Source organism: Solanum lycopersicum, chromosome 2 (assembly GCF_036512215.1).
Source record: "Solanum lycopersicum chromosome 2, SLM_r2.1".
Taxonomy (NCBI): Eukaryota; Viridiplantae; Streptophyta; class Magnoliopsida; order Solanales; family Solanaceae; genus Solanum; species Solanum lycopersicum.
Genome location: NC_090801.1, coordinates 30,073,518 through 30,101,202, shown reverse-complemented (window position 1 = coordinate 30,101,202; position 27,685 = coordinate 30,073,518). Strand labels below are relative to the sequence as shown.

General features: G+C 36.5%; 1 long non-coding RNA gene across 1 annotated transcript in view; it reads right to left on the bottom strand.

The window, feature by feature from the left end:
• LOC109119512 (uncharacterized) overlaps positions 1–27,685 on the bottom strand; it is a 48,188-nt gene that overhangs the window by 3,939 nt on the left and 16,564 nt on the right. Inside the window, exon 3 of the long non-coding RNA XR_011215130.1 lies at positions 5,830–5,896. This is a non-coding gene — a long non-coding RNA (uncharacterized lncRNA). The remainder of the gene's footprint in view (positions 1–5,829; positions 5,897–27,685) is intronic.

Sequence of the window (27,685 nt, the reverse complement as noted above, 5' to 3'; positions counted from 1 at the left end):
GGTGGTTTTATCGTCCATTCTAACTCTGAATCATCTTTTGTGGGTGAGGTGAATTCTAAGCAACACCTTGGAAAACCATTGATGGAGTTGAATGAGTCGGCTATTCATAAGATTAATGAGTCATTCTCCATAAGGGGATGGTGTATTGAGGTATCAAGGAAGGTTGTGTATTGCAAATGTCGATGATTTTAGAAACAAAATCTTGAGGAAGCTCATTGGTCCAGTTATTCCATTCATCTGGGTTCTATGAAGATGTATCATGACCTTAGAGAAGTATTTTGGTGGGAAGGCTTAAAAGGGGACATAGCAGAATTGGTTCCAAAATATCCAAATTGCCAACAAGTGAAAGTCGAACACTAAAAGTCGGGTAGCTTACTTAAAGAAATGCAAGTTCCTACTTAGAAATGGGAAGACATTAATATGGATCTCGTGGTAGGATTACCTCGGACACAAAAGCAACATGACTCCATATGGGTGGTTGTGGATAGTTTCACCAAATCCGCTCATTTTGTCCCCGTTAAGTCCACTTATTCGGTGGAGGATTATGCAAGGATATTCATATATGAGATTTTGTATCGCCATTTTATTAAGTTGTCCAAAATATCGGATAGGGGTGCACAATTCACATCTAGGTTTTGGAGGTCACTATAAAAAGGGTTGGGTACCAATTGAAGCTAAGACCTGCTTTTCATCCCCAAATGGATGGCAAAGTGGCGCGTATTAAAACCATTCAGTATTTGCTTAGATCTTGGATAATCAACTTCAAGGTATATTGGGATAAACATTTTCTTTTGGTCGAGTTCTTTTACAACAATATTTATCATCCACCTATATCTATCGCTCCTTTTGAAGCCTTGTATGGTAGGAAATGTAGATCTCCAATTACATGGTTTGAACTGGGTGAGACTTCACTTTTGGGTCCCAAATTGATTTATAAGACTTTGGTGAAAGTTCATATCAGAAGGAATTGCTTGAAAACATCCGATAGCCAACAAAAGTCTTATGCCAACCATAGGAGAAGAGACTTAGATTCCGAAGAAAATGATTAAGTATATCTAAAAGTTTCAGCTATGGAGGGGTGGGGAGATTTGGCAAGAAAGTTAAGTTGAGTCCTTGTTATGCGGGTCCTTATGAAATCTCACAAATGGTTGGTAAGGTTGCATAGTAGTTGAGACTACCTAGTGAATTGTCTTCGCTTCATCTAGTGTTCCATGTATCCATGCTTAAGTAGTGTATCGGTGATATCGAGTCCATTCTTCATATTTAAGGTCTACGTGTTCAAGACAACCTCTACTATGAGGACGCTCAAGTTCAAATCCTTGATATACAACTAAGGAATTGAAGGAACAAAGAGTTGGCTTCCATAAAGGTGTTATGGAAGAACCACCTAGTTGAGGGTGCAACATGGGAGGCCGAGGCTGACATGAAGTCCCGTTACCCTCATCTATTTGACAAGTAATTTTATTTGTTCCTATTTATAGTTAAAATAATGAGTTTATTTCCAGTTGCCTTGATTTTTGGTAAATCGTTGAACTATGTGCTTTGTGAGAGTATGTTGCAGTTAATTATGCCTATTGACATGAAAGTTTTCAAGAAAATTTTCTTTACTTTATTTGAATTTAGGTATTGTATATTAGTATATTTTTCTTTCATGAAATGTATTGAGCATGTAGATATGTATTGAAGAAGGCTTTGCCATAATGAATAAATATGAATTGAATGTTGAACTCTTATGAGTTTAAATTGATGCTTTGAGTTGCATGGTGTAAAAGGTTTATACGGTTATGTCAATTTTGATTGTAACTCATGCTTTGATATGTTTTTGTTGGTTGGGTTGCTAGTGTTGACTCTATACCTTCCTGTTAAATGATTTTCGTGTCATTAGGGGACGAATGTTCTTATGGGGGGGAGTGATAATGTAATAATCTGAAAGACTAAAACCTAATCTACAGCCTAATTTAAGAGTCAAAGAGTTGTAACACTTTTTTATGGTCAAGTATGATGTTTATAAGTAATTAGGGAGTGTTAGAATCAAAACGTCAGGGAACGTCCATGACATGCGGAAACTACTTTAACAGGTGCTAGTGTGCCTTAGTCTATTTACCTATGTTCTAGGAGTCGGAATACAATGAAATTATGTGATAAGGTGTCTAACACGTACTAGAGTTGGTTTATATTCAAAATATGGGTACGACTTCCCGAAGACCAACTAAAGGATCCTTGAGAAGAACCCTTGCATTTTTCCAAAAAGTTGTCAATTGGACAAAGTGAACCTACGACCACATGGATCGGCGAGGCTTCGATTCCTCCATCAAACAACACATAGAAATTTTGGGTACACATACATTTGGACTAATTTCCGACACCAACGAAGGATGTGTATGATAGAGGGGGCAAGGGTTTAGGTTGACCTACGTACCGTCGATCAATGTCTTGTAGGTCCTGCCACTATTTTGCTGTTTTGTTTGAATTATTTCATTCAATAAGTTAAGTGTTAAGTTAGTTAATTAATTTCTAGTTTAGGTTAAATTAATTTAAATAAGAACATCTATTTAAATACCTAGCCTAATTAAACTAAACCTAACTCTTAAGATTATGAAAACTCAATTGCTCTTCCTTCTATCTTTTTTTTCGCTTTCAAAGAAACCCCATAGAAGACCAAGTAAAGGAGGGTTATAGGGAAGAAATAACACTAATTTACTATGTCAAAATGCATTAAATTAGTAAGATATGGAGTTCCTTTCACCTTTGGGATCTGTTTCCCCAAAGGGTTCCTCCAAATTGATTTCGAAAAGAATTGTTTCAAGTGGGTTTTCTTCTTTTACGAATTTTACTTTCTATATTGATTTATTTATGATTTGTTTAGATAATAATGCGTATATATGATGTATGGTAATTCAAGTAAGCTAGTTCTTGATTCCTTGACCACGGTTGTGAAGTAGATCATGAATTTGACCTAAGTCCCTTATCGTAAGCTATGAACTAGTGATGAATTATTGTGTAGTGATTCGATTGACATCATAATTATGTTAAGTACTATTGTGTGATAATACTGCACTCATTTTTTTGGTTGAATAGGATGGTTGATGGTAAAACCTTGATGATTGCTTGTGAAGGAGATTGGGGTAAGTCTTGTGATCTCAATTCCTTATTTCAATGTTGATTACTTGTGTTTAGTGATGAAGTTGTACTGAAGTATACCTCATGTTAAGATTTATCAGGGTTGGTATGATGTTGAATTCGAATTTCGTGAATTATTTCTTGTGAGATATTGTCTATGATATAATTTTATATGGATGGTGATAACATATCAATGTGCCTTATTATGTTATGATTGTGCAAGTGTGTTAATTTCAGATATATGAATCGTAATGAAAGCAAAATACTCATGAAATTGTTATTGATCTATGATGATGGTGATTATATAACGGATAGACCTTATGACCTAAAATAAGTTATGATGCTTAATAGAGACTCAATGACATTTCAAAAAGGACTCTAGCTTAGAACCTAGTGAACTAGAGTGAGGAATTTCCCTTCCCACATAGGGAAGGTAGGATCACTAATGTACTCATGAGGTTGGAGGCTAAAATACTTGTAGGATAAAGAGGTTCCCAATTACATCTCGTAGTTGTTTAACTAGGTTACCCCCATATGAATACTAGCAAGTGATTTCACATAGATGTTATGTTCGTGTTTTGGTACTACCTTGGTAATTAGTCCACCTTCATTCTGCGTAAGGTTCTATGACACCCGATTCAACATTAGTTCATGTGGTCTATGTTTGTCAAGGCTAGATGTTCCCATAGGCAAAATAAAGTAATGAAGTTATAACGTGAACTCTTACTAGGGTGACTTAAGGGGTTTAGCTTAGTCTAGGTAAGGGTTTGGGACTCTACCTAGACATTTCTCTAGTTAGCCTTAACGAAAAAGTCTTGGAAGGATGTTCTTATGTTCTTATATGTTTATAAATGTAAATAATATGTATATGATGATCTTACATGTTAATGACATTTTGTGATTTTGGTTTAACTTATGAGCATGTGGTTGGTTTTTGTTGCTAAAGTATGATGATGGTTACACTTAATGATATAGTATGTGAAGTTGGGCATTGCTTATGTTTCTTATTGGCTTTACTTCATTGAGTGAGGTTATCAGGACTTTCATAGTCATTGCGCTAGTGGACTTAATGGGGGTACGTGAGTGATAGTCTTGGTTTGGATATGATGTTTATGAACTCTTATACAAGTTTGTTGATATTATTACTTGATGATAAAGTTGTCTTGATTATGTGCACAATTATATTGATATCGATGTTGACTTGACTAGACTTAGTATTGTTGGTCTTGTGATGTACATGGTCTTGCCGTAATGAATATGTGTTGTTAACTTGTATTGGTTCATGAATGTGCATAATGCTTTTCAATGTAAATTAGCATACTTCAATGACATGTCCCTTTTTAGCATGATTTCAATATTGTTTGTGCATATGATTCCATGCTTAGTACAAGTGACAAGATAACACCATTTCTCCCTTTTTCCACAACAATTTACGTTCCCATTATTTAAGAGTTTGTGACGCTTTTTGAAGGAAGACTTACATTCGCATTCTCGATGTTGGGTAGGTCCTCACCACTTCAAGGACAATGCTTGAACCCTTGCCGACCTTATCCATCAAACTTAACATTTGAAAAATTACCCTCTTCGGTTATAGGTGTTTTCACCTCCTTATTGTTTCCTTTGCATTTCTCACATTCCATTTGTTTAGACTACAACATAAGACGTGAGAGATCTAAACTTAAGAGAGTATTCTTCAACGCTCATACCTTTTTGACGAAGGTTGATGAGTTCCTCCACTTTGGCTTCACTCTTTTCCCTAGGAAAGAACCTATCAAGGAATTCTTTCTTGAAAACTTCCCAATCTGTGTGACCTACTCTTTATAGCCTATTATTTTTCCATGGAGTATCCTATATCTTGTAGACCACTCCTATGAACTCTTAAATATCTTCTCCCACTTAGGAAAAAAAGAACATATGAGGGTTAATACTTGTGAAATGTCTCAACCTAGAAGTTCTGGTAATCACATTAGTGTTCATAGGAGCAATAACCTCTATATTTTCTTGAGTTCTCACAACTTGAGCCAACAATTTAACTGTAGACATATAGTCTGCATGGGTCACGTTCTCCATTACAGTGTAAAACAGAGATTATTCATATTGTGGAACTTGACTTCCTTGGAAAACTCCTGAATCACATTCTCCTCTTCCGCCATTCTCTCATTTTTCGTTTGTGTATCATTTTTGGAAGACACAAGAGAAGTATTAGAAGGAAGACTATATAGAATTAAACTCTATGGAATGATTTAAGAGTAATGAAAGAAGTCTAGCTTCCTAACATCTAATAGTCTCTCACTCCTATATGAGGGACACTTCATGCTATGAGAAAACTACTAAACAAGGTTATGATATCAAATCCAAGAATCATTCTAAACCCTTTGATGTTTTTACCATGTTTGTCATGAACCAAAGGTACCCGCTAGACATTACATGACACATGTAATCCTGAAGGATCCAAGCAAGTCACTTAGCTTATCATCATCACATAAGAATAGAATAATAAAGAATAAAACACAATTTCAAGTCTTTAATAAATCCTTTATAAAAGTAAAGCAAAAGTCTAGACGTAGTCTCCTTAGGCCATCTACTAGAATTGGAGTTTTAATATACTAGGGTCACAACGCTTGCAATAGAGAATATGAAGATGTCTAGCACAACTAATGAAATAAAACAACAATAGTAGATCTTGTCCTCGGATACATGAAGACATACCAACGTCTTGAAGAGTAGTCAACCTAATCTTGAACTATAATAAATCGCCTTATATGTTTGAACCTACCTAAGTACGAAAATAGAAGAAATGTGGGTTAGTTTAATTAATGCACTAAGTATGGTAGTTATGCATGAAAAACATTAAGATTCTAAAAAGCACATTTAGTTTAAAGTAATGCATTTGATAAATTTTGTGATCTATCATATAAACAATTGCAAAAGTATGTCCCCATCCACACTACGGGAAAGAAACCAAAAGAACCATAAAAGTAACCTTGTGCAATGTATGAACAAGGTCCCATACCCGCATCCACACTAAGGAATACACATACAGTGATTATAGTTCATAACTTTAATTCTAGTTCATTCTATCATTATGGTATTATATTTAACTAGCATAGACCATGAGAGGTTAATCATGGAATTCGGTGTCTACCACACACCGAAAAGGGGTGAACCTGTTACACCTTGGAAATCTTATGTATTAAGATAAGACAGTAATAAAGTTTAATGACTTAAAAAATTTTAAATGATATTTTATGACCTTACCTAACATAATAAATTTAGTTTGGAAGTGTTACTGCATAAGCGTCAATAAATGACCATACGTTTGGAAACTAGTTAATGTGATTTAGTATGTCCTTCGGTCTTGTATGGGGCGTGAATAGTCTTATGAGGGTAGAATATTTTTAAAATACTTTGTATACATATTAATGTGTGTTTAGAGTCACAATGTTTGGGTACAACTCCTCAAAAACCACCTAGGGGTCCTTAAAGAGGACCCAATCATTGGTTCTAAAGCTATAAAAAACATCATACTCTACGATGATCAAGACAAGAGAAGTCAAGTGACTCGTGCCCCATCAATCGAATTTGTGAGTCAGGACTTATCCTCATCCAGCAATTCCCAAAAATGAACCTTCAGCCACAAACCACGAACTTGCAGTTTTGTCTGTGGATCGACTCAAACTCTGTGGAAGGGTCTCATGAGTTTAAAATTATTCTCTTCACCAAGACCCTTAGCTTCACCCCTCAGTAAAAATCGACGAGTGACCATCACGGTTCGTGAATTATTTCACGCCTTGTGTGGATTGGGACGTGTGGATGGTTCATGGACATACTATATCCACACAGTTAGCGGAAAGGTAGTTGGGCAATTAGATAATGAATTAGTTAATGCCGCTTAAAAATGGATATAATTAATAATTTTAAATATATTAAGGTATGTAGTGTCATAAAACAAGTCTTTTACCTTATAATTCCAAAACCCTATTGTTTGTACTTCTTTCCAGATTCTCTCACTACACACACTCCATTGAAGAAGAAGGTTAAAGTTTCAAATAGGGATTAAGAACAAGACTTTAATAAATTAATCGTTAATTATTTACAATGTATGGGTACTCTTAAATCTTGGGAATCCTTTCCCCAAGAGTTTTTTTCAAAATCTATTTCAATGATCTTCCACATATCTATATTTCAATCAATTTCATGGTTCATATTTAAACTCCACTTATTTAGCGTAGAATTGATTAATAATGATTTATGATGAATAATTATGAATTAATTGATGTATTATGTTAGGTTTTTGACCTAATCCCCTAAATACCCATGAATATTCCCCTGCTCTTAACCCTAACTCTTGAATTATATGATTAATGATTAGAGGTGATGTAATTGAGTATGTTCTTGAATAATTGACTATTTTATGATGATGATAACCTACCTAGTGTATGAATATCGTGGTTTTGGGATGAAATCTTTAAACGGTATACTTAAGGCCTTGATAAGACCTTCAAGGCAATGAATATTCTATTGTAGTACTATGGTTTATCTTTTGTAATGTGGATTACTTGAAGTATGCATGATAAATTTATGAATTTGTCATCATAGTATGAATATGATGGTTGTGAGTTAATGGTGGGTGTTTTTCTATTTGGAAATAAAGGTTATTTCTATACACATCCTATGACTATGTTATGAAATAGTGTTCTTAGAGTATGTTGGGTTTGTTATTAAATAGCTCTCTCACTGTAGAACCTGTGAGATATGAACATGTTATATGAGGAGTTAAACTCCTAGGACCTAAAATATGAATTGATATTCATGAAAAACGTAAAGACACTTCAAAAAGATAATTTAGTTTAGCATTTAGTGAACTTGACAATGTGAGGTGTTCCTTTATAAATGAACAAAGGTTTAACTAATGATCTCGTGAGATGGAAACTACTATGCTAATTAGAATAAAGAGGCTTTATAGCAACAATATCTTAGTTTCTTAATTATGTTGCCTTATAGGAACATTAGCTATTGGATCCATTTAGATGCGAAAAATATATTTATGTTTACCTTGGCAAGTACGACACACTACTTTCGGTGTAAAGGGTTGACACGGCATTCCATGTTGCTCACATGGTCTATATTGGTTATGGAAAAGTATCCTAAATTTTAAAATGAATGAATGAATGTAAGAAGATGAACACTAACTAGGACTACTTAAGAGGTTTTACTTAGTGTAGTAAGGTTTTGGGACATTACCGATATATTGCACAATTATACCTTGAGAGGAGTTCTAGGGTGGGTTCTTTATGTATATATGTTATAAATAATATGCATGATGTTCGTCTCATATGATATGCATGATGATGGTTTAACTTGAATATGCATGATGTTTGTTTTACTTGGTAAGCATGTTGTTTACTATACTTGTTATAATGATGTATGAGGTATATTACAATTCTTTGGATCTTCTTGTTAGTTTGCTTGGTGTGTGTGAGGTTATGGGGTTTCACATACATATTGCACTAATAGACTTTGGTTGGGGTTATGAGTAAGGTCTTGTGATATATTTACGAAATGAATTATAAATATGAAATATTGACTATGGCTTTATCATGATGTTATTTAGGGTATGGACTTGTATTATTTTTTTTGGAATGTGCATAAAGGCTTTTAAAGTAAATATAGCATATTTATAACCAAAATGTCCCTTTATGCTTATTTTGAAATATTTTACTTGGATATGTTTCCATACTTAGTACATGTGGTTTATATAACCTATATTTCTTCTATTTTCTACACAAGTATAGGTTCGGGTCATTGAGGAGATTCTATTCCTTTCTTGAAGAAACATGGATTGTTATTCCCAATTTGGAGAGTCCTAAAGTCCGGGGAGGGAGATTTTTTATTCTAACTTTAATTCAACTTTCCTTATGTATAAATTATGTTGTATTCGTATTATAAGACTTGTTATAGATGTAAGGGTTATATCCGAATTTTCATACTATTTTGTCTAGATGTCAATGCTTGACAAGTTGGTTTCTATTTTTATATATGAAGTGAATTTGAACTTCAGATGAAAAGTTAAAATTTTATGCTTTTATTCTATCTAATAAGCAATGATGAATTCTAAGGGCTTATCTAAGACTTTTTCAAGGTCGACGACGCCTGTTACGAGTAGGAGGTGCTCTCAAGTCATGACTAACTTGATATAAGAGCATGAGGTTGGTTTATAATAGGAATGATTTGTTAAAAAACTATGTCTATGTAGAGTCTAGTTACATATTTTGAAGCGCACACTTATGTATGAGAGGCTATAAGACACCTAGAAATTTTTTACTTCTTTTGGTAATTATAAGTCGTGCCTAAGTGTCTTAACTCTATGTCTCCTTTCATTCTAATCCTTTTCTTGTTGATATAGACTATAACTACTATAAGGGCAGCCGCAAGAAGTGTTGAAGAGGAGATTGCAAATGTGGGAGTTCCTCCCCAAGGCAACCAAGATCCTTCTTAAGAGAAAGTTCCTTCTAGCTAAACAAGCTCTGGTCAATCCTCCAGTCATTATGGATGGACAGAAAAGGGAGGCGTTCCTAAACTTAACTCAAATCATGGGTGCTCAAGGTCAATCCTTAACTACTCAAGCTCAAGCTATAAGGGCACAAGTAAATTGGGAAGTTGCACCCCATGTGAATCAAAATTATAGTACCTCACATTTGAGGCACTTCACTAGGATGATCACATTTGAGGCACTTCACTAGGATGAATCCTCCAACGTTCTTTAAGTATAAGGTAAATGAAGATCCTCAAGACTTTATAGATGAGGTTTATATGATCTTGTATGTTATGGGTGTTAATTCAAATGAGAAGGACAACTAGTTTCTTATCAACTCAACGATATGGATCAAACATAGTACACTCAATAGAAAAACAATAAGGCTTTCAGAGAAGGTCTCATAAGTTGGGAAGTCTTAAGAAGGGCATTTCATGATAGGTTCTTCCCGATGGAAAAAATAATGGCAAAAGTTGAAGATTTCATCAATCTTCGTCAAGGAGGTATGAGTGTTAAAGAATACTCTTTGAAATTCTTGAAGTTGTGTAAATATGCCTCATCTTTTGTGACTAATCCTAGAGATGAAATGATTCATTTTGTGATGGGTGTCTGATGATCTTGTGGAACAGTGTCGTGCAAGAATGATTCATAATGACATGGACCTATCTCGTTTGATACTGCATTCTCAACAAGTGATAAGAGTAGTCTTAAGAAGATAAATAGGGCTGCAAAAAGGGAAAGACCCTATGATGAAGGTACTTCTAAGGGGAAGTTTGAATTCCAAGATAAACCAAAGTTTAATAAGAGATGCTTCAACCATGTTCGTTCTAATTTCACAATGGCTAACAAGGATAGGGTACTTAACCCTGAGCCTCAAAGGGTAAAAAGGTAGCGTTTCAAAATGTGAGAAATCCAATTGTTCCAAATATGGGAAGAGGCATATGGGTAATTGTATAGTGGCTGCGGTTAATTTTTTTTGTTGTGGAAATAGTGGCCACGTGGTGAAATATTTTCCCCTGGCCACGATCATTGAAAAAAGAGTAACTAAGCACAAGCAAGTGCTTTTAATTCCGATGATCCTAAGAAGAACCACTTCTATTCTCTCAAATGATGGGGTGATCAAGAGGATTCTCCCGATGTTGTTACTGGTATGTTACAAGTATATTGAATTAATGTTTATGCATTGCTAGAACAGGGTGCCACATTATCTCTTGTAACTCTTTTAGTGTCTATGAAGTTTGATGTGCTCCCGATGTCTTAGATTAACCTCTTTTGGTTTCTATCCCCGTGGCTGACTTTGAATGTGCTAAAAGAGTCTATAAGAGTCGTCCTATATCATTGTCCAATAAAGTCACATCAGTTGATTTTGTAGAACTTGATATGTTGGAATTTGATGTCATATTGGGGATGAATTGGTTACTTGTTTGTTTTTCTACAGCTTATTGTAAAACAAGGGTATTTAAATTCCATTTTCTTAATCAGTCCGTGTTAGAATGAAAGGAGGGGTGAGGAAACTCAATTCCTAGAGGTGAAATTATTTCATGTCTAAAATCTTATAACATGATTTATAAGGGATGTCTCAATCAAATTGTGAGGGTCAAGAGCCTTCGGCTCGAGGCTCTTCCTTTAATGTCGGTTCCATAGTGAAAATTTTTTTGAACTCTTTCTCAATTATTTGCTCAGAGTTTCTCCTGAACGGGAAATATATTTTGATGTCAATTTGTTGTTAGATACTCAACCCATATCACTTCAATGTTATTGGATGGATCCATCCAAGTTGAAACAATTGAAAGCGCAACTCAAAAATTTTTCTAAAAAGAGTTTTATTCAACCAAGAATATCTTCAGGGGGCATGTCACGTCCCGCATGTACACCCTAGAATAAGGGAAAACTATTGAGTCGTCACAAGGCGTACGTGACCTTTCACGGTCATGTACAAGCCTCTTATCTATCGTTCATTACATAAGATATGTAAAGAAGTGTGGAATTTAAACTTTTCACAAGAATAATAAGAAGAAACTCTTCTATCAATATTAAGATTTCTGATGTACCATGGTTTCACGGTATTTTTAATGGTTTTTTCTTAAGTTTAGTGTGTGTCCAAAAGCCTTTTTGTATTGATTTTTATGTAAGTTTCTCCTTATTTGAAGGAAATATGTCCGAAGATGAACCTGGATGTTTTTGAGCGAGAAATGCATAAGAGACCACCTACAGAGCTTATGACGGTCCGTCGAGTCTACAATGGTCTGTAGGTGGAATCGTAGTGAGGAGAAAAGTTGCTGAAGGAAGATGGGGAAGTCGGACCTCGTACGGGATTACGAAAGTCCATGACGGACTTTCATAGACATGACGGTCCATCCTGATGGTTCGTTGTAATGATCAGAGAATAGTCCTAGTACACGAATTCCAAGAAGTTAAAGTATTATGGAAAAGAGGCCCTTTACGGACCATCGTGCTTGGACCGGTCCGTCATACCTGTTCGTTAAGGGTAATGAAGAAAGCAACAGAAGAATTTGTGGAGTATGGGACGACGGAGTCCATGACGGCATGTTGTGACCTCAATGATCCGTCACGAGGTCCGTTGACTCAGACGTGTTTGGATAGATTTTCATTAATTATAATCCTTCTTTTATTAGGTTTTTTTTATAATTAGTTCAAAAAAACTCATTTTTGGGGTTAGACGGTAAGGCTGTTAAACTTTTGGATAATTTTTAGTTCTCTATTTCAAGTATTAAAGAATTAATTTCAATAATTGATACACTTTTATAGGAATTGATTGTTGGTGTTTTGTTAATTAATCAAGTAAATTTCATGATTTTATTCTTTCTCATAAAAGTAAGTTCATGAATTCTTATATTAAATATATGAATAGTGTGATTATGACCATGGGTAACTAAACTCCATAACTAGGGTTGTGGGAACAATGGGTGAATAATGAGGTAACATCTAACAAAAATAGCAATTCTAGAATAGTGTCTTGCATGTATTGATAATTCTTTCATTTAGAAGTCTTTTAAAGGGATGGCCAACGTTAGAACTCGTCTTAATGCTACTTGCCGGACAAAGCAGGTAGATAATAGGAAAAGAATTATTAACATAGATTTAGTGTACACTATTTAATAGGCTAGTGTCGGTTGGTACGAGGTAATAACTTAGTCAAATATTGAATAATATGCTTAATATGAGGTAAAGGTAAGGGTTAGTATAGCAACACACAAAGCTTGACCAATGTGCAGAGTGAAATTTTCTAAATGTCGTACCAAGGATTTAGATATACATAACTTATCACTTTACATGGAAGATACTAGGAAAGAATTGTTATAGTTAGGATTATAAAGTTAGTAACCTGTGGGGAATACTTAAGCCCTAATTACTTTTCTTAATTTATTAAGCTCGGAGATTTGAATCTGTTAGTTGTTTACTTTAATTTTGTTAATTATTTTCACTAATTTAGAAATAAAAAACCCCTTTTTGTCATTTGTACTCTAAGGAAATAGTTGACTAAATAATAGTAATATTAGAATAAAGTTAAGTCTCAACTATTTTCCTCGTTAGATCGATCCCAACCTCATTAGTTGGGTTCTTTTCTTGATACGACCGCTTTACTTCTAATTTGAGAAGTAAGTTTGAGTGTATCAAATTTTGATGCCGCTGCCGGGGAAAGTAGCTTAAAGATTAACTTAAAACTTATTACTAATGTTAAGTCAATATTTTCTTAATTTTACTTTTCCATTTGTTGTACTCTTGTACAACTAACTTCATTGTATGCCAAATACACAGAGAGGAAGAGAACTATTGTTTCCCTACGACCAAAAATTAGAGCGTACACAACGAAATTTGAATAGAATCTTTGGTATTAACGATGATGATCCAAATCAGAACATACCAGCTCCAGATGATTATCATGGTCAGTTATTACCCGATGATCCTGGTGAAAATCAGCAAAGGGGACAAAATTCCGCTCTACGTCCTCAAAAATACTAAAGAGGTTATGATAATATTGCAGACTCTAATGTGCAACTTCTCTTGCCCCCACTACCACAAGGCCACACCTTTGTGGTAACTAGTAGTCTGATGTAAATGATCACTGCTAGAGGTTTGTTTGCAGGGCTACCTTCTGAGGACCCACATACCCATATAGCTAAGGTATGGGCAGTGTGTGAAAGTTGTGTATGGACGCTTTATTTGAATTTGGATGTAATTGGTCTAAGAGTATTTCCACTCTCACTGACGGGAGAGGCTGCTATTTGGTTAACTGAGCTCATTTATAACTTAATTTTCACTTAAAACCTACTAAGGTATGTTTTCTTAGCACGTTACTACTCGGTCTACAAAAAATGAAATCACAAAGACAGAGTGAAAAACTTTGTGGCACTACCAGGAGAGTTAGTTAGCAGTTCTTGGGATAGATTCACTTCATTTTTGAGAAGTGTCCCCAATCACCGCATAGATGATGAGTCACTGAAGGAATACTTCTATCGGGGACAAAATGATAATAATAAAGCGGTATTAGATACTATAATAGGTGGTTCTTATGGGGAGTGTCCTTATGCCGAGATTGGCAAAAAGTTAGAGAAAATCTCCCGGAATAATAAAGCATGAAGTACTAGGAAGCCAGATACTGGAAGAAATACCTTCCCAGTGCAATTCACGCACAACCCAGCTACAGATAAGATTCTTGAAGAGATGGCTCATATGAGAACTGAGCTTGTGTTGGTATTAAAACATGTCACTAGGGGTGCAGAAAAGATAACCACCACCACCAAATGATGAATATTATCATGAGGAGGATTCATATGTGGTAAATAAGCATACGCGGGGTTTTCTACTGAATTCCGAAGTCTCAAATAAGGAGAATTTGCACCATGTTCAAGGAAACGAATGTCGGTACTATGGTAACTATAACCGTGAGGATAATTATGTCTGAGATGGAAATTACAACCGCGACAACAACTTCAATAGGGGTAACTATGTAACAGAAATGATAGGAATAGGCCCTATGTTTCTCCTCAAAATCGTGAAGTTGCTCCTAAGGATAGTGGAGGTATTATGGCGCAACTTAAGGATATGTTTCAAAAAATGATGTGGAGGTTTGATGCTAGCGACCAGCACATTAAAGAGTTAAGGACTGATTAAGCGGGTATTGGGAAGAAAGTCAATACACATGCAATATCAATTAAGCAGCTTGAGTAGCAACTGGCCCAATTATCTCAGACTGTGAACAAACGGCAACCGAGCACTATTTCTAGAAACATTATCCAAAATCTAAAAAATGATGGACATTGTATGGCAATCACTACTCGGGGTGGTATGCAAACCATTGACCGACCTATGCCGTCTAATAAGGAAAAGGTTATAAAAGATAATGATAAAGTGGTAGAGGTTAGTGGTGAAGTAGAAGATAACACAGGAAAAGATGCTGAAGTGCCTAAAAAGGTAACTACCATACCTACACCACCACCACCCCTTTCCTCAAAGATTAGTGAAAAAGACCGAGGATGGTAAATATCGGCATTTTATAACAATGTTTAAGAAGCTTTCTATTAATGTCCTTTTGATAGAAGGTCTAGACCAATTGCCCATTTATGCCATGTTTATGAAGATCAGGTTACAAAGAGAATATCTATAACTTTTAAGTATGATGATAGATTGCAGCATTGTAGTGCTATTGCTACAGGATCTCTAGTTCAAAAGAAAGAAGATCTAGGTGCGTTCACTAATCGTTGTACAATCGGGTTATTACATTTTATGGAAGCATTATGTGATGTAGGGCAAGCATAAATCTTATGCCCCTCCCAATTTACAAGAAGTTGGGTTTGGGTGATCCAAAGCCCACTGCGATTCGGCTATTGATGGCCGATCGAACAGTAAAAAGGCCTATATGGATACTCCACGATGTGCTAGTAAAAGTGGAGTCGTTCATATTTCCAACAGATTTTGTTATTCTTGATTGTGAAGACAATTTTGAAGTGCCTATCAATCTTGGGAGGCCATACCTTGCTACGGGTAGATCCTTAATTTATATGGAAAATGGGTAGATAAAATTATGATTAAACAATGAAGAAGTGATATTCAACATTTGTAGGTCCAAAAGCTAGATTGGTGAGCTCCAATCGGTATCAACTATATCCTACAAAGTTTGTAAGTCATCCGAGATACAAATAGAAAAACGTCTAGGTGTAAAAGCATTAGCGGCAGTGATAATGAATTTTGAAAACGATTGCATTGAAGATCATGGGTCATTAGTCGTGGCTCTTGATTTTTTTGATGTTCGGTTTAAACCGAAAACAAAAAATTTAGGCATGAAGAATCGCGAGTCTCCACCCTCGAAACCATCTATAGAGGAGGCTCAAAACATAGAACTAAAAGCTCTCTCACCTCATCTCAGGTATGAATTCTTAGGAAATGGTGACACTTTGTCGGTAATCATTGCATCAGACCTGAATGAACAACAAGTAGAGAGTTTGGTGAAAGTGCTAAAAAGGTTTAAAAGAGCTACTGAGTGGACTATTGCGGACATTATTGGGATCCTTCCAGATATTTGTTCTCATAAAATCCAACTTATTCCCGATCATAAGCCAAGTATTGAGCACTAGAGATGCTTAAATCCACATATAGAAGAGGTCGTGAATAAGAAAATCATTAAATGGTTGGATGCCGGAGTAATATATCCAATTGTCGATAGTAGTTGGGTATGCCTTGTTCCGTATGTACCTAGGAAATAGAAAATGATTGTTGGCCCCAATGAAAAAAACTAACATGTTCCAATGAGACCGGTTCATGGATGGAGAGTATGTATGGATTACTGTAAATTAAATGCTTGGAGCAAAAAAGACCATTTTCCTATGCCCTTCATGGATCAGATATTTGATAGATACGTCGGAAAAGGGTGGTACTGTTTTCTTGATGAAGTCTAAGTAATCAATTGTCTTCAGTCGTGCCGCAATATTAAATCAGACGCTGGTTAGGAGGTAACCCAATATGTATCCTCTAACACAATTATAGTTTTCTTTATAGTAATGGTAGCATTTTCTACTAATGGGTTTTAAATTTGCATATAGCACATAACCAAGAAATTTTGCAGAAAATCACTCCGCAACATTCACTGACGGATACATCGATGGACCGTCACACTTGCGATGGACCGTCGCATGAATCTGTCGTGCCAGGTACATTTTTCATTTATTTTCAAAATTAGGGCATCCGCGACGGAACCCATGACGGACCGTCGCATATGCAATGGACCGTCGTCGGGGACTCGTTGCGTCATTACCTAGAAACCAGACCCAACTCGGTTGGGGAATTTAAAATTTTTTCAACCTTTTAAACTCCCCACCCCTTCATTTAAACCGCTTCTTTTCTTCTTTCTCCCATTTCCTCCGTTTCCAACTTCTTGCCTTTCTCATCCTCTTCTCTAACAACTAATCCACATGACTTCCCTAAATATCCTTTCTGCTGGTCAGAGTCAGCTGCTGTGTTTCTGCTCTTAATAGCTGAGTGCCTCACTTGCTTGTTTTTCTCCTCTTCTCAGGTATGTGTCTTTGATCTCTATCCATTTACAATGCATTTTTGTTTTTCAATTACTATTGGCCTATTTCATTTTTGTGGGTCTTTTCTCTTTGATCCAATTTTGGTCTGACCTTGGTTAAGACTACATCGAATTGCCTTGTTAAAACTCAAGAAATTGGTGCTTTAGCATTGGATGTTTGCTAGGTGATTGGATTAGAGAAACTTAGGTTGATATCAAGTATTCTTTTTAGTCATAGAGGATGATTGTGGCATTCAGAGTTCTGTCACAGAATGACAGAACGAGACCATAATGACGGACTGTCATAGGGTCTGTCCCAACACCCCATATTTGTTTTCTCTTAGTGTCCACCAACAGACATATGCGACGGACCGACGTTCCCACTACGGTACGTTCTGCACAACCGTTATGGTTGTCAACAACCCCTCACATATGGGTTTCCGTACTTTTTCTAAACGCCCCACAATGGACATCAACGAGGGAATGTGATTATCACGATGGTCCGTCCTGCTTATCTGTCATACCTTTCACATACATTCCTTCTAAGGGTCTCAAAATAAATATTGTTAAATTAAGACATGACGGACCCCATGACGGTCCGTCATACTCACGATGGGTCATCACCTGGTCCATCGTGTTTCACTACTACTAGAGAGATGTCCCTATAGATTTGCTCTTATGTGTATTTTGTCTCTTTTTTGCTTGTCTTATTTGTAACTTCTAGTACTAATAATTATTCTTTATAGGTACTATCTCTCATGGAACTTAAACAAGATCGAATCTACACACGTTGGCATTCAAAGTTTGTCGCCCCGTCTGTCTAACTTTTTATAGGCTCAGATGATGAGCATGATCCCGAGTGCCCAGAAACTGCCACTCCAAAATGAGCTGCACATGCAACAAGAGCTACGCCCAAAAAGGTGGCGTCCGGCGTAGTCTTTGCCACCTAGTCTTATAAGAAGCGCAAACTAACCAGCACACCTTCTGGGTCAGCTACCCAAGAAGAAGGGGCGTCTAGTTCCTTAGGAGTTTTGTTGTCGGAGGAAGCCTTCGGGTCCGCAGATGTCTCTTCACCCTCCACGGCTGCACAATATTCCTCGCTTGATGAGGCTGAAAGTCATGATTACACTCCAGGCTCACCGACCTAAGTTACCGCCTCGATTGCCGACCAGCCCAACCGGTGGTGCGTCAACGAGCAATACCAAGTGTATTCAGACGCCAAGTTTCTAAATGATAGAGGCGTTATGTTACGGACCCTTACACATGAGAGGTGGGTCCTTATGGGAAGTCTCCTCACCATACAAGATATCTACACTCTCTTCACCAGACACCGGCTAGAGTGGACGGCTCATTCTTTTGGCCTTGACAATGAGGAGTTTGTCTGAGAGTTTTACGCCTCTTTTAGGGTACTCTCCGATCACAGATCAATAGATGTCTACCCCCGCAAAATATCCCCCACTTGAGCACGTAAGTGTATGCGGAATACAGGTCGAAATCTCCCTGCCAGCCATCAGTCGGTATCTGTACGACGAGGACATTGATACCACTAGGACCTCTCTCACCGCCGAGTTCGAATACCAGTGGAAAATTGCTAAAGGGTCAAATCTTGCGTGAGCCCCCGCTGAGAGAGACCACCAAGAGGTGGATGGCCCAAAACTTATCAATTGATGGAAAAGCTGCCGACTTGGCAATAGAGCCGAAGGGATTCATCAAGAAGGCTAACTTGACCTTCACGGCTAAGTTTCTATGGTTAATTCTCTGCCACTGCCTCTCCCCCACAGATGTAGATAATATAGTTACATGGGATCGCGCAGTTCTAATGGCAGCAATGATGGCCGGGTTTGAGGTTTACCTCACTTGGCTTCTTCAGGCGGTCATGCACGAGAGGGATTTCTAGGTAACCATTACTTACCCTTTTCCATGCATGGTATTATAATTATGCAGGTCCGCAAGTGTGACGATCTGGCACATTCATCAGCTCAAGACTCCAGAGGTCAATGTTGATATCGGCCTCATCAAGGAGGAGGCTAATGAGTTGAGGTCAATGAGTGCACTCTACGTAGATTGCCACGTGCAGAGGTGCCTCCACTTGGTGAGAATGTGGCTGATACTGTAGCGAATGCTCAAACGGCTATGTAGGCTACTTCAGCACCCACTGACACTACCCAGGTCGAGTCTATCTCGGGTAGTAGCACTGCACCAAACCCGGCCATCATTGCTGAATCACATCCAGCCTTGGATGGAGATGTCTATTGCTGAGGCAGAGGAATGCTTGGAGCGTAAGATGGAACAACATACAAAAAGGAAGATTGTGGAGGTTCTTCGGCGCTTAGACGGTTTTAAATTGCAGGTGATAGCCCACCCAGCCCCTCTTGTGGATGTGTGGACTTTTCAGGCTGCAGTTGAGAGTTTGCGAGCAGATCTTGATATGATCCTAGAAGCTAAAATGCCTCAGTCTGAAGCCCCTCCTGCAGAGCCTACTGAGGACACAGTGTTGGCTTCTTTATTCACCACTTCTGAGATTCCACCACCTCCCCCTTGAGATCATGACAACAGGCGCAGGGGTCGAGACTTGGATGAGACTAGAGCAAAGAAGAAGGAGCACTATGAGATGGAGGCTGCGAGGAGAGCCTCGATTGCTGATGAGGAAGAACATAACATTAGGGTTGTAGGGTGATCTGTCGGGGCATCTAGCTCCAGAAATGTGAAGAAAGCGGGAGGCACGACTAATAGTGTTGTTGTTGATGAGGACACTACTGAGGGTGTCCAGACTACAAAGGGAATGTGAGTTCCGGGGAACTTTACCCACCAGCTTGCTGATCGTCGGCGCTTTGCGCCTCAGGTTTGCTTCACCTACCACTCTTGTATTTTTTTATGCATTGGGGACAGTTGCATATCTTTTTTTGGGGGTGGGGTAAATGGAAAGTTAGTGCTAGGGTGAAGTCTGAGTAGGCCAAATCACGATCCTCTTTTGGGGTTTTCTTGCCTGTGTTCATTTTTCCCTAAAAGACAGATTATTTTTATTGTTGAACCGGCATGTTATATCTTGCATACATTTTATAACTTTGATGGATGATGGCTAAAACAAATATGATATCCCGATATGAAAATGATGCATGACTAGGCATAGTAATTGACAATTGTGTGGATCTAAAGATGAAATAGAGATACACTACTGCATGACCTTGAATCTAAGACACAAACTAGGTGTCTAATAATCTGGGAATATAATGAATTTCAAGTTAGTGTGAGGAAAATTCGAAGGATCCACCATTGAGAATGAGCTACAACTTGCCTGGTTAGTCTTGCTAAATGTAAGCCAAAATTAACAATCAGGAAAGGATCATAGGCCTTTGTTCAAAATAGTCAATCCTGATAATATATATAAAACCAAATGAAGTTAATCCCGTATTAATCCAAATGATTTGAGACTAAAAACAGATCTTTCTTTTTCACCCCAACTGATCTTCTCTGAGAACAATGTGTTGGCCCTTGTCCCTCCTTGGACATGTGCACGTCAGTTTATGTCAAAAGCATAAGTTGAGGGTGGCTAATACAGAAAACAACCTTGTTGTGTCTCTGACCCAACTTGGGTTTTGTGAACCTTGACTCATGAAAAAGTCACGAGTTGAGGGTGGCTGTTATAAGGAATACTCCGGAAAGTGGGGTTGAAATAATAAAGAGAAAGAAATATCCAAACATAAGTGATTAAAAAAATGAAAATAAAAGTCACTTACATATAAGACTAATAAAGGGATAACAGCAAGACAAAAAGAAAATTGAGAAATTGGGCAAAATGAAATGATAAAAAGGTGGCACGTTTAGCCGATATATCAAGGAGGGCAACAAGTCACTAAAGTTTACGTAAATATACCCTACCAGACACTGAGCCGCTGTTACAAGCTAAAAAAGTCCTATCGTGATCCTTAGAATTGTATGGCGAAGTTAAAGTAGTGAAAATAAGGGCAAGCTTATGGCAATATGTAGTAATGAGTTGTGATTTGTTCTGAGAGTGAGTTTTGAAAAGTAATCCTTATACTCAAACTGAAATCATTGTGTCAAAAATGAGGATGTTGTTCTGAAGTGAAGACACTAGTTGCAATACCGCAAATATTACCACCTTGGTGAGAAATTGAATAGGATAGGTGTCAGTGCATGGTGAGTCTGTGTCATGGTCTTGTTCGACAAAATTCAAGCCTAATAGTAATAGCATGCATAATCATGATAAGAATGATTTGGATTGAGAGCCAAATGATTGCGAAAGCTAAAATATGGATACTCTTGCACAAAGATTTTGTAGTGAGTCATAGTGCATCTCTTGAGGACAAACCACAAATTTAAGATGAGGGTGTTGATGTATCGTGGTTTCATGGTATTTTTACTGCTTTTTCCTTAAGTTTAGTGTGTGTATAGAAGCCTTTTTGTATTGATTATTATGTAATTTTCTCCTTATTCTCATTAATCTGTCCAAAGATGAACAGGGATGTTTTTGAGCGAGAAATACATAAGAGACCACCTACGGAGCTTATGACGGTCCGTCGATTCTGTGACGGTCCGTAGGTGGCATCGTAGTGAGGGGAGAAGCTGCTGAAGAAAGATGGGGAAGTCTGACCTAGTGTGGGATTACAAAAGTCCATAACGGACAGTCATAGCCACGACGATCTATCGTGATGGTTCGTTGTAATGATCAAAGGGTAAACCTAGTACCCAAATTCAAAGAAGTTAAAGTATTATGGAACGGAAACCCTCTACGGACCGTTGTTCTTGGAATGGTCCGTCATACCTGTTCGTTGAACGTAATGAAGAAAGCAAAAGAAGAATTTGTGAAGTATAGGACGACGGAGGCCATGACTGCCCGTCGTGACCACTATGCTCCGTCTCGAGGTCCGTCGACTCAGACGTGTTTGGATAGATTTTTAGTAATTAGAATCCTTCTTTTATTAGGTTTTTGTTTTTATTATAAATTGTTCCAAAAACCTTATTTTTTGGGTTAGACGGTTAGACTGTTAGACTTTTGGATAATTTTTAGTTCTCTTGTTCAAGTATTGAAGAATTAATTTTCAGTAATTGATACTCTTTTTCAGGAATTGATTGTTTGTGTTTTGTTGATTAATCAACAGAATTTCATGATTTTATTCTTTCTCATAAAAGTAAATGCATGAATTCTTATATTTAATATATGAATTGTGTGATTTATGACCATGGGTAACTGAACTCTATAACTAGGGTTGTGGAAACCATGGGTGTATAATGAGGTAACATCTAACTAAAATAGCAATACTAGAATACTGTCTTGAATGTATTGATAATTCTTTCATTTAGAAGTCTTTTTGACAGATGGACAACGTTAGAACTCGCCTTAATGCTACTTTCCGGACAAAGGAGGTTGAAAATAGGAAAAAATTATCATATATTTAGTGTACACTATCTAATAGGCTTGTGTCGGTTGGTACGAGGTAGTAACATAGTCAAATATAGAATAAAATGCTTAATATGAGGTAAAGGTAAGGGTTAGTATAGCAACACACATCGCCGGACCAAGGTGCGGAGTGAAATTTTCTAGATGCCGGACTAAGGATTTAGAGGTACATAACTTATCACTTTACATGCAAGATACTAGGAAAGAATTGTTATTGTTAGAATTATCAAGTTAGGAACACGTGGGGAACACTTAAGGCTAGTTACATTTATTAATCGATTAAGCTCAGAGATTTGAATCTGTTAGTTGTTTACTTTAATTTAGTTAATTATTTTCATTAATTTATAAATAAAACCCCCTTTTTGTCTTTTTTTCTAAGGCAATATTACTAAATAATAGTAATAATAGAATAAATTTAAGTCTGAACTATTTTCCTCGTTGTATCGATCCTAACCTCCTTAATTGGATTCTTTACTTGATACGACTGCTTTACTTCATATTTGAGAATTAAGTTTGAGCGTATCAATTACATCTCATTTTCACAACCAAACATAAATACACAACTTAAATATCTTAAGGTACGTTCCCTTTAATTTGTAAGAAAATATATAATAAGTCTTATACAAGTCTTAGTGAAAAACTAAAGAAACAAAGAGTGTCCTCTAATATATGAGCACATACTGAGTCTTGACAAATTCAACTTCCCAAGCTGGCCTTCTAGACATCCACTTGCTTCCAACATATATTTATAGAGTATCAAAAAGTATGGGGTTAGTGCAAACACTGTACTAAGTATAGCATCATGCAAAAGCACATGAAAAGGGACATTTTAGTTGAAATAAGACTTTCATGCTATTTAAGAAAAATCTTCAAGAATATTTTAGTAAAACAACATATAGATCATCATTTAGCACATAAGTTAAAACTTCCTTAATTTTAGCACAGAACTACACTTTACAGTAAACTCAAGAATCTTTAGATTGAACCCATTTCATTTCAACTTACAGTGAACTCATTTCCCTTGATGTTTTCCTAACCAATGTTACCCTAAGACTCACTAGAGTAAGACATGAAGAAACGGCCCATACAATTCCTTCAATACACACCTAATTGATCCTCGAGACTAACGACCATAAGCTTACTTCACATGTGTAAAAATCCCACACTGAACTTCAAGACACTAAGGAACATACTTAATTTTAAGGACATAACATAAGAACCCTTCTCCAAGGAAACTCCCAAGTTACACATAGTGCAATGTCAGAGTAGCATCTCATACTACTACTCCAACAAAGTTGTCCTTGAATATTCCCATAGATAGGCACACCACATTCATCATTCATAAACTTCATCACACAAGACATAACCTTAACATTCTTTCTTATAATTAGACATTAAGTCACATAACTTCATTTACATTGCATAATTACCCATTTATTCATTCATATAAAGATACACCAAGAGTCCCTTGAAATGCCTACTTGTGAAATGGATAGATAGTATCTCATACCACCTACCCAAAGTAATATACCCTTTAGAAGACTTAGTTCATTACATACTTTAGTCGTGGCTAGATTTAACCGACATAGACCATGAGATATAGACCTGGAATCCCAGTATTAACCCCTACGAGATGAGGGTTCCCCACTTGCCTAGGGTAGGGTCATTCTTGAGATTTTACAAGGATTCTCCAAAAGCTACTCCTATGTGAACGCATAGTTAAGGGATAAGTAGATTGTTTCTAAGTAACTCATTCTCTACTAACGAGGAGTACTCATCTCAAGAGGTACATTGAGTACAACATCTCAACTCACGATGTGTAACCATTCCTTCTTCAAATCCTCTCGGTGCTAAGATCTCTCCCCCACAGACTCTTAAACATTCATAACTAATGGTTAAGGGATAACTAATGGACACCATATCTCAACTCACGAAGAGTGTCCATCCACTAACCTATCTTATAAAGCTCTTTGGGAATAATGAGGTTGATACGGAACACTTCACCTCAACTCACGAAGAGTGTCCACTCCAAAACTACCCTTCTTCTTACCATAGAATTGTAAGGAAGGTCTAGACACTTCATCTCTTCTCACAACGAGTGTTGTCACGATAAGATTCTAGACCAAGAAGAGAACGACGTTGTTGACCTCTTAGAGGTTGCAGACATGACTACATACGTCATCGTTACATTATCTTGGTTAATTTTAGCGGAAACTTTGAACTTTTTGTTACTTAAAATTCATTTAAGACATTGTACTTTCATAAACATTCACAATCAACCATTTAATTTCTTGATGAACTTTATATTTTGTTGTTCTGTTATTTTAGAGAAAAATCAAAGTTCAAGTGAGATGAGAGTACAGAGAAACATGAATTTGAGTTCATTGTGATTAGGAGACTTAGGTGGAGACTTAGTCAAACTAGAACTCCTCATTATTCATTAATATTATTATTATTATTATTATCTTCTTTATTTAAAAATCTGATTTTCCTTCTATTAAAACTTATATTTAAATATTACTTAAATTAATTAATTCACAAAATAAAATAAATTAATTAAATCATTGCTCCCACATAGGTTCGAACCCGGGTTGAGCAATATTTCACTAAAAGACCAATTTCGGCCCTTTCTCCCAAAAATGCACCTTTACCATATTAATTAAATATTTAGGGTAATTATGATACTACTCTTAGCTTGTAAAAAGGCCATTTTACCCCTATACCCTCCAAACATAAGATTTTCCTGTTTTAAGCCCCGATAAAGACTTATCCGAATAAATCTTTATCTTCAGGTGCTCTACATGGCTGAACCCAACCTTTCCTAGCTCAACTAACTCACCAAGTTAATTCGCTTGGCTTTTGCAGCGGTTCAGAGGTCTGGTTCTACGCGCATCAATCTGTGTGAACCCGATCTAATCTAGGCATTCTAGATACGTTATATATTACTTAGGATAGTCATTTTCAGGGTTGTTACAACATCCCCCCCCCCCTCCTTAGGAACACTCATCCCCGAATGATACTACACCTCCTTTTAAAATAAAGAGGGTGACTTAAAAAAATATATTAACATACTTGAGACTTTACTCTTTATGAATTTCAGTTTCACAGTTACTCTTGATAGTGCATATTACTCAAGCTTATCTAAAGCTTCATATTTGAGATTTACGAACTTCTTTCTTAATTGTACTTAACTTGATGCACCTCACAACTCATGCAACACAAAAATCATGTCCACGCTATAGAAAAACAGTAACATGACATGCAAACATCAATTCATTTTAACTCACATAGTGCAATTATTACTCATACGATTATGGACTTACAACACCAAGTCGACTATTGCACTAAAATTAAGAGTTTCTTAAACAAATCCAGCCTTAGCAAGAACATATCTAACCCCTTATATAACAACTTGTTGTCCTTAACATTTGAAATTATATGGCTTTGTTGGATTTATCCACGCCCTGCCCATTTATACCCTATCTCATTTTGCAATTGAAACCTCACTACCCTGGGTTGATAGTCTATGGTATCATAACACTTATGGAGAAAATTCATACCTAAGTTATCCATTGCTTTTTATTGGTGAATGTATGATTTATATATTAGTAGGTTGGTGCGGATCTTTGAAACCTGCTAGCAGCTTCGCATTAATAGACTAAGGAACTCCTTCCTAAATTAGTCTCATCAAAGTATACAACATAAACAAACACATAAGTCACCTAGGTTAGCAACCAACATGATGACTCAAACATATTAACTTCATTCTAGTGCATAAAATCATACACATGAAAAACTAATTTAGGCTACATAGACGAAACATCACCAGAGGTGTCTTACCGTACACCCCTATACTTGAGTGCAAATAATAAATTACCTCCTTGGAGCCTCTTCACTTGGACCATTTGGCTGAACTTTCTCCTTCCCTTTTTTCTCAATATTGCTTAGTTGTTTTGGGATCACCTCGTAGTATGAATTTGTTGAACTTGCTTTGTAATATGAGTTGCACTATATAGAAAATAAATCATATGCCTTATATATAGTAGATATAAGATATATTTTTCAAGTCTAGAACGGGTGGAGAGGGAGCAGTAACTTGTGAGAGTCTTTTCTGCTAACTGTTACTACCAATAACAGAATAGAAGTAGAAGATTTGTTTTTGTAGTATGGACAACTTGTTGAGTTTTGTATATTGTTGAAAGTGAGGCTTTCTTTATCTTAGTTTTAGAAGAATTAGGAGAAGTTAGTGCAAACAAAATGGAAAGAAAGTTTTGTATGATGCTAAAGTCTATCCTATTTAATGAATTAGATGCAACAGATGAGAAAATAGCTTGTAACTTTCAAATTTCATTACATGTCAAGTTCTTCCATATATTATAGTAGTAAATAGAATTGTAAAGACAGTCTATGGTTAAGTGATTTTTTCCTCACTGAATTTATGTTTCTCCTTCCTATCGACTTCAATGGTTTTGTCATGCTCCATAAAGTGGTCTTTCTTTTGAGCTTCAGGGGGAAGAGACCTATGGTGGTATACACCAACACTTTTTCTGTGTGACTTCAGTTGATCGGATGCCTTTCTTTTTAGTCTATGACAAACTGTGGATATTCCAGTTCGTAGTGAACACGAATAAGCCTACTGAACAGCTTAAAATACATTTATTATTTTTTAATTTTTGAAGAATAAATATGTTGTAATTTGTACGCATTAAAGTTTGAAATCTGTGATCATATCTGTAAGACTAGAGTCTATTCATCTTCGGGATGAAACTAAATAAAAAATAGTTTTAACATATAAGAATATACATCAGAAAATAATATTGTACTCTTCTTTATATTCCTAATCATAGAGAATCTTCTCACTTTTTAACTATGTTTATCGAACTCTCCAAATATGTTATCACACCCATGTATATTCTGAAAAGTGAACTAGATATCAGACTCTCCAAATTTGAGTTTCACTAGCTAAGTCTACGTTGTCCGAAAAAGTGAACTAAAAATCATCTTTTAAGACTGCATATTCTGCTATCTCCTGTTGTTTTGTTCCACTTTTTTATGAGAAATTTGGGGTTGTTCTTTACACTTT